Source organism: Lutra lutra, chromosome 7, assembly GCF_902655055.1.
Source record: "Lutra lutra chromosome 7, mLutLut1.2, whole genome shotgun sequence".
NCBI classification, from domain to species: domain Eukaryota; kingdom Metazoa; phylum Chordata; class Mammalia; order Carnivora; family Mustelidae; genus Lutra; species Lutra lutra.
In genome coordinates, this window is record NC_062284.1 from 44,649,671 (window position 1) to 44,657,819 (window position 8,149).

Here is an 8,149-nt window from a genome sequence, read left to right on the forward strand (position 1 = left end):
GATTTTTTTGTTTTCATACAGACCTATCAAATCACTACATTCTATACCTGAAACTAACATAATATCGGGTACCAACTATACTTAATGAAATTCTTTAAGAAATCTTTGTTTTTTTCATTAATGTGTCCCCAGACTTGGAAGAGTATTCTTTCTGGGAAAGAACCTAAATTTCCAGCTGGGCAGAACCTGCTACCTTTTAAGATGGGGATGTTTTTCATGTTGCCTTAGTATCTTGGTCCCACTAAAATCTGGTAAGATTATCCCCAATCCAGAACTGTAAACTTTCATTTCATCCTTAAGATTAACCTTCTTTCTTATGGAAATATGAAAGGTTCCAGACATAGCCATTACGGGTTAAATAACTACCATACCATGATTTCAGTATGTACTGTGTGTACTATCGAAAGTAACTAGCATATAATATGAACCAAAACTACTATATCACACATACTCTGGAGAAAAGAATATTCTCCTTACAACTTCAGTTGTCCTTTGTTAAACTCCAGAAGTATTTCAGTGCATGGGTATTATGAATCAATGTAGCAACTCCTATGAATGCAAAAAGTTTCAATGAGCAATCCTGGCTAGACCAGAAATGCACACATTGATTTCACCTGCACATAACAACCTACAACTATCAGTGTAATATTAATGGACAATTTATTTCATTTTCAAGCTATAAGAACCTACCAATGACAGGCATTAAGAGCCCCTACACAATAGGTTCAGGTCACTGAAATGACTACACAGCATTTTTAAAAAATCAGTCACCTCCCACAAATAAATAAATAAATAAATATAAATAACACAACACATTCTCTGTTGGTGAGGTTATGGGGGAAATAGATATTCTCATACATTACCAGTGGGAACACAAGTGAGTACACTTCTGTAATATCTAACCCAACTATATACAGTAGTTCCCCCTTATCCAGAGGGGTATGTTCCAAGATCCCCAGTGGATGCCTGATAATACCAAATCCTATAGATAGTATGTTTTTTCCTACAGACACCCACCCATTATAAGGTTTAATTTATAAATTAAGCAGAGTAAGAGATTAACAACAACAATAATAAAATTGGGTAATTATAACAATATAACTGACCCTTGAACAATGCAGGGATTGGGGGCACCAATACCCCATGCAGTTGAAAATTTGCATGTAACTTTTAACTATCCAAAAAGCCTACTAAAAGCCTACTGTTAACCAGAAGCCTTACTGATAACATAAACAGACAATTAACACATATTTTGGACATGGTATGTATTATATATTGTATTCTTACAATAAAGTAAGCTAGAGAAAAGAAAATGTTACTAGAAAATCATAAGGAAGAGAAAATACATTTACAGTATTGTGTGGACCTAGACAGTTCAAACCCATGTTGTTCAAAGGTCAACTATATACTGTAATAAAAGTTATCTGAGGGGGTGCCTGGCTGGCTCAGGCATGAAACTCTTCATCTCAAGGTGGTGAGTTCAAGCCCCACTTTGGATGTGGAGCCTACTTTAAAAAAAAAAAAAAAAGTTATGTGAATGTGGTCTCTCAAAATATTTTATTATACTGTACTCAATCTTATGATGATGTGAGATGATAAGATCTCACATCTCATGATGAGATCAATGAGGTGAATGACTTAGGCACTGAGATGTAGCATTAGGCTACCAGTGACCTTCTTTCTGACTATACAGTAGGAGGAGGATCATCTGCTCTGACCACTGTTGACCACCAGTAAGTGAAACTATAGAAAGACAAACTATAGACATAGAGGGACTCCTGCATGCTCAACTTTTGACCCAGAAATGCCACTTAGAGAAATCTACCTTGAAGATATACCTCTAACAATACATATGGACAGGTCAGTTACTGCAATACTGTTTATAACTGCAAAATACAGGAAATTACCTAAATGTACATACATAGAAGAATGGTTGAATAAATTAGGATAGATGCACAGAGTGGAGTGCTGTATAGCTGTAAAAAAGAAGGAAGACTGGGGCGCCTGGGTGGCTCAGTGGGTTAAGCCTCTGCCTTCGGCTCAGGTCATGATCTCAGGGTCCTGGGATCGAGCTCCGCATCGGGCTCTCTGCTCAGCGGGGAGCCTGCTTCCCCCTCTCTCTCTCTGCCTGCCTCTCTGCCTACTCGTGATCTCCGTCTGTCGAATAAATAAATAAAAAATCTTAAAAAAAAAAAGAAGACTATCTATCTATCAAGAAGAATAAACTAATTTGGAGTGATTTCCAATAAGTATATAAGATGCTACTCCTCATATAAGAAATAAAGGAAAAAGCAAACAGTTGTGTAGTTCCTCAGAAAGTTAAACACAGAGTTACCATACAACCCAGCAATTCCATGCCTAGGTATATACCCAAGGAACTGAAAATAGACATCCACACAAAAACTTGTACATGAATGTTCATAGCAATATTATTCACTGTAGCCAAAAAATGGAAAACCAAATGTCCATCAAATGATGAATGCATGAATAAAATGTGATATATGCATATACTGGAGTATCACTCAGCCAAAAAAAGAAATGGAGTATGGATACATGCTCCATGGATGAACACTGAAACATTATGCTAAGTGAAAGAAGTCAGGCATAAAAGTCAATATTTTATATGATTCCATTTACATGAAATGTTCAGAATAGACAAATTCATACAAACATAAAGCAGATTAGTGGTTAACCTGGGCTAAGGAAGGTGGAAGAGGAAATGACTGCTAATGCACACACGGTTTCTTTCTGGAGTGGTAAAAATATTCTTGAATTAGTAGTAATGGCTGCACAATCATGTGAATACACAAAAAAAATCAATGAATTGGTACACTTTAGAAGGGAAAGTTTTGTGGTATGTGAACTGTATCTCAATTAAAATTGTGGTATATGGGGGCGCCTGGGTGGCTCAGTGGGTTAAGCTGCTGCCTTCAGCTCAGGTCATGATCCCAGGTCCTGGGTTCAAGCCCCACATTGGGCTTTCTGCTCACCAGGGAGCCTGCTTCCTCCTCTCTCTCTCTGCCTGCCTCTCTGCCTACTTGTGATTTCTCTCTGTCAAATAAATAAATAAAATCTTTAAAAAAAAAATTGTGGTATATGAACTGTATTTCAATTAAAATTGTATGAGAGGGGCGCCTGGTTGAGAGGGGTTGAAGCCTCTGCCTTCGGCTCAGGTCATGATCCCGGGGTCCTGGGATCGAGCCCCGCATCGGACTCTCAGCTCAGCAGGGAGCCTGCTTCCTCCTCTCTCTCTCTCTGCCTGCCTCTCTGCCTACTTGTGATCTCTGTCTGTCAAATAGATAAATAAATAAAATAAAATAAAATAAATAAATAAAATTGCATGAGAAAAAAAGAAAGGAATATAACAAAACACACACAATCTGTTCATTTGTGCAAAAGAAATAATAGAAGGATTAACCAAAAAACGGAAGAGACTAGTTACCTAAAGGGTAAAAAAACAGATGAGGAAAAGAGGATGAAGGTGGGAATCAAGTAGTAGGAATAAGAAGTGACATTTCTCTGACTATATCATTTTATGTAGTAGTATTTAGTCATGGTAATGTTTCATATACCTAAATAAATAAATAATCAAATCGACCAGGATTAAGGGGTAACCCAAAATGGAATACAAAGAGTAAGAAAAGAACCAAACTGCATTATAGATGAATAACATAACTCTAAAGGGAATGTTTTGGAAAAATGAACTAACCCAAATAACTTAGGAAAATAATATTTTGACTAGATACCATGAGGTTAAAGACAAAAAAAAAAAAAAAAAAACACTGTAATTAGAAAAATATGTTTCTCATAAGGGTAATGGGTTAGCAATCAGTAACTACTTGATGTGCACTATAAAAGTGAGCAAATGGGATATAATCTATTATCTATATGATCTAGTGTCTACAGACAACGAGATCCAAGTTTTCACTATTAGAAAAAGTGATACAAATAAGAAGTCAGTAAAGGTTAGAATGAACCTTGTGGTGTCATACTAGACTAGAAGCTATCAATATTGATATATATTTAATATATATAGAAAGATAAATATATAAATAAATGTGTGTGTGCTCACTTGTATGTGTGGGAGGGTTGGTATTTATACCTGTATTTCCTAGCACTGTCCTCTGAGGGCCTACATGCAATGACACCCCAGTGAGTACACCTAGCAGCCAGATCTTGATTTAAATTCTATTCTCCAATAGAGTTCCTTAGACAAGCTGTTGATTCTAGGACTGGTACAAGGAAAGATACAATATGAGCAAGAAATAGCCTATGATACCAGAATATAAGGAAGTGTCCAAAAGAGAGTGAAGGCCAACTTGAAAAGGCTCTTAATGACCAAAGCTGGAATAAGTTGAGAATAAAAAAATACTATTGGGTTACAACATGTAGAATAAAACAAATACCCATGAGATTATAATTACATAAATAAGTAACTGAATAAACAAATGAGGAAGAGGTATCTCTTCCTAACAGAAAAATTCCAATAATATGTTTTTAAAAATAGAGGAAAATATAAATCACCATTAGGTAAACACCACAATAACTGCTACAGACAAGATCTATCAAGACATGCTAAAATCAGCAGGAGAAAGTCTGAGGAGAAACAGTATATCTGCATAGTCTCAAAGTATCTTCCCTATGATATGTATCAAAAGAAGAATAGTAACTTTACAGTGGAAAACAAAGTAAAGGTCACCTTAACAAAGTAATCAAAGTTAAAACATCACTAGCAGTAAGACATACCAACACCACGTACCCTCTAAAATGATGCACTGAGGACACATCATGTGTGGTTTTCTTGCAAACATACATAACTCCAACCTAATCGTGGGGAAAACATCAGACAAACCCAAAATGAGAAAAATTCTACAAATTAATTGACAGTACGCATCAAAAATGTCAAGATCATGAAAGACAAGGACAAACTAAGGGATATCACAGATTGGAAGAAACGAGAATACCACAACTAAATGCACTGAAGTAGGTTGTGGAACAGAAAAAAGACATAAGGGGTAAAACTTGTGAAACTGCAATGAAGTCTGTAGTTTAGTTAACATCCTGGTTTTGATCATTGTACTATGGTTATGGTATCAACATCAGGAGATGATGTAGAAGAATATTATATAGGAACTCTCTGTACTATCTTTGCAACATTTCTGTAAGTCTAACATTATTTCAAAATAAAGTTGAAAATAAATAAAATCCATCACTTGATCATCTTACCCAACTGTCATATTTCCTTGCTCAGGGATCTAATCTGTAATTTAATATTCTATTAATTTAGAGGGCCCAGTAACAGCAGAAAAAACTAAAATCATAAAAATCATATCTGGCATCTAAAAAATAAATTAGCTACTTTATGTTCCCTTACAGTTTCTTTTAGTCAAAAAAATTTGCTAGCTATTGTGACTTTACTCTGCAAACTTCTTTTCAAGTGATGTGACCAATTTGTTTTCAACATCATGATAATCTGCAGTATGTGCCCATAACACATTTCATTTGTCTGTTAAGCCAAAGTCTTATTTACAATTTAAAAAATTCTCTTTAACAGGTTATAGTAAAATTTTTAGTTATTACATAGTTGTCCAACTATGAAATTCAAAATGTTTCACAAATCAATTTGCTTTTATCCTAACACAAACTTCTTGCCACATACCAAACCACAATGTCTTCATTATTATTTTACTGAAAATCTGAATTTTAAAAGATCAACTGTTTAATATATTGAGGCTCTCTTTTTCCTTTTTTAATACTAAGAAGGGAGTAATTTTGTCTTTTTTGGGAAAAAATGCTTGAGACATTAGAATTTGACTGCTATTTATTATTTACATCCTCTACTAACCAATCCAGCCTAATCAAGAACATAGTCTTTGAAATTCCTTTAATTAAATAGGATTTGCAGAAAATGTTTATAGTAATAAACAAAGTGATCCATTTACATTTGCTTTCTCCTCATGCACCACCAGGATGTCTGCACTGGGAGTGGAATATATGATCAGCAAATGAATGGGAAAGTGTCACGTATAAACAGCACGACTAGAAATTTAAGAAGCAAGGTGATAAGAGAAACTTAAGAAAGGCAAAATTCATAAGAGTTTAGAATTACAAAAGGCCTTAATAGGCCATCTAATCCATTCCAATGACAACCCAAGAAAAATGACACTATCCTATTTTTTAAAGCTGCCAGATTTCTAACCTCTCTAGATGTTTCATTCTGCAATATAATCCTGTCATATAATTTGGGAGAAGTATTACAAAACTATTCTTTACCCTACCTAATGCTTTCTTTACTAAAATAATACATTTTAACTCACTTGCAAGATAAACCCATGTATAGGTGCATATGTTTGCATACATAGAAACAGACACCTAGGACACTCAATTTTGCTTGTAAAAACTCACACCACAGAAACCTACATAATCAAAGGCAGGTATCCATCCCATCCCAATCACAAAGGCACTATAACAAAGTGTCACATAATGACGCTGGTCTAAAAATAACCAATGGAAATCAATGTTATAAAACCTTAAGGTAAACAGGTTTCTTCCCACTGTGAATAATCATAGTTTGCCTTCCACAAACACTGCTCCCTTTCAGCGCCCACCACAGGAAAAACTAAAAACCCTTATGTACTACATACAAGCGGATAATAATTTTTTAACTTTTTATTTTTAAAACCATTTATCTAACAATCATTTTGGAAGAGAGTCCAAGGAAAGAGAGATGGCAGAGTACAGCCAGTGTTAATGAACAAGTAACCAGTTTTAATCAAGTGGGCCAAAGTAACTCAAATAAAACAAATCATTTTGAATCATACATAGAACGGGGGAAGTCCCAATCAACAATGAGCCAAGGACTATCTGAAAAAATTAAGTGTCTGTTAGGAAACACACCAAAATGGTAACCATGAAATGCTATCTCTGGAAATGGAATTACAAGAATGAGTTCAGATTTGGTATTTCTTTAATTCTGATTATCCATATTTTCTACTAACTACAGACATATTTTAAAAGTAAGGCAAATCTGTCCCTGCTCACAGCTCGCTGGGTTGGACAGCGTTTCTTTTACATAACCTCCTGGGAAAGGTGGTACCAGCTCCGGTCCTCGTGTCTCCCAAGAATCTACCACTCATCACAGAAAAGGTTTCACCATGTTGCCTGGGACAGCTCTTGTCATCATCATCCTCATCTTACCCACAGACTAAACAATGCATCTCGTCTCCCCTTCCTGGTAACACAGGCTTTATAAATTGTTATTTTACCGAGGTAGGTAAGGTAATTTGGAGAAAGGTTTACCTGATGATGAGTTGCCCCCACCCAAAAGCAGAGGAAAGGATAAAGACACGTCGCCCCAATCTCCACCCCTCAAAAGGTGGTCGGCTACCGGAGGGCACGGGGTCGCGGCTCTCCCGCAAGAGTCGGGCCGCTGCCCCCCGACCCTAGCCCCAGCCAGGGAGGGACCCTCGTTAGCGGATAAAGGGATGGGGGAGAAGGTCAGAGCCCCGACCCCCGAGCGGCAAGTACAGCAAGCCGGCGGAGGGGCGGGTCCCTCTACCCCTTCGGGCGAGCGGCTCGGCTTCTAAGGCGGCTCTGTAGGTGCTCAGGCTGCGGGAGGCCTTTGAGGCCCGAGGCCCCGCACCGCGCCGGGAGGGTTCTCTCAGGCCTCTGCCTGCCGCCCACCAAGGACCCCGGCGGCCCCCCGCTCGGCCGCGGCCCGGGAACAGCCCTGGCCGGCCTTGCCTGGCCCTAGGGCGCACGCACAGGCGACCAGGAGGGCAGAAGAGGCGTTACCATTCGCGACTCCGGAGCTGGCGGGGGTGGGGCGCGGCTCCGGCGACCCGAGCCCGGCTCGGCAGCGGCTGCGGCGGCCGCGTCCTTTATTTTTGCTGCAGCAGCGGCGACTTGTCAAAGGGAAAGACGTAAGAGGCGGCGGCAGCGGCAGCAGACAAGTCTCGCGGGATTTGGGCGAAACTCTCGCGCAGTTTTGATCGCTCGCCCCGCCCCCCCCAGGCCCCGCGCGGGAAGCAAGAAAGGCTGGGGGAGGAGCGCCAGAGCTAGGTTGCGGGAGGAGGGGAAAAGGGAAGGAGAATTAATGGCGGGGTTTGGGAGGGGGGTGTTGTTGACTTAGATTCTAGGGACGTCCCGC

At 38.8% G+C, this 8,149-nt stretch overlaps 1 protein-coding gene across 7 annotated transcripts in view; it reads right to left on the reverse strand.

Annotated features, from left to right (window-relative positions):
• HERC1 (HECT and RLD domain containing E3 ubiquitin protein ligase family member 1) overlaps window positions 1-7,924 on the reverse strand; it is a 195,961-nt gene extending 188,037 nt beyond the window's left edge. For 6 of the 7 annotated variants that reach the window (XM_047736349.1, XM_047736348.1, XM_047736351.1 and 3 more), the window contains exon 1: window positions 7,795-7,924. The gene's annotated coding sequence lies outside the window, so the exon portion shown is untranslated. The remainder of the gene's footprint in view (window positions 1-7,794) is intronic. The other variant, XM_047736347.1, reaches the window with a different exon arrangement.
• Window positions 7,925-8,149: the final 225 nt, after the last annotated feature.